The sequence below is a fragment of the Photinus pyralis genome, unplaced genomic scaffold (genome assembly GCF_008802855.1).
Source record: "Photinus pyralis isolate 1611_PpyrPB1 unplaced genomic scaffold, Ppyr1.3 Ppyr1.4_LG5, whole genome shotgun sequence".
Taxonomy (NCBI): domain Eukaryota; kingdom Metazoa; phylum Arthropoda; class Insecta; order Coleoptera; family Lampyridae; genus Photinus; species Photinus pyralis.
In genome coordinates this window covers 29,626,468-29,627,119 of record NW_022170596.1, presented here as the reverse complement: position 1 = coordinate 29,627,119, position 652 = coordinate 29,626,468, and positions in this window count along the sequence as shown.

Sequence of the window (652 nt, the reverse complement as noted above, 5' to 3'; positions counted from 1 at the left end):
GTTGTTTGTGTATTTCCTCTCAATTTAAGCGCAAAAACTTATAAAAAACGATGTTACTTTAATGACATATGTGCCACATATAAAATGGCGGACTTGTTTAAAAAGGTAACACGATTCATACACGGGCTGTACGGCATACGCGGTATCCATACTCTTTCCTAATCTAAGGGCTTTCCTTTCTGAACACAACGACCTTGACTGGCGTACACTAATAACCAATAGAAAACTTGCATTTCAGCTTTCAGTTAGCCCAAATAGATTGACCGCAACCTTTAGATCCGAAGAGATCGTGGTAACCGCGTTCGCTTTCCTTTCTTCTTATCACAAGACGTACTTTTGATCACGTTCGCTATGAAGCGGTATATGTTTAGATTTTCCTATGTTGAATAAAATACAAATTCAAAACCAAATTTTGAAACCAGCAAAGCGGTCACCTGTTACATTAGGCGATCCGTAAAGAAAAAGTTGCCTTTACTTCCATGGAATTCTTTTCCCAGTAAATACTACGAGTGAGGCTTAGGCTTAGACCATACAGTACAAGGTCTGCTAATTGCAAATTAAATATGGTCAAGGACATTGCCTGGGTATGTGAGTTTCAATGTAAACGAGTCTGTCCCTATCCATGACCACCCTTTTGTCCTGGTCTAAGATC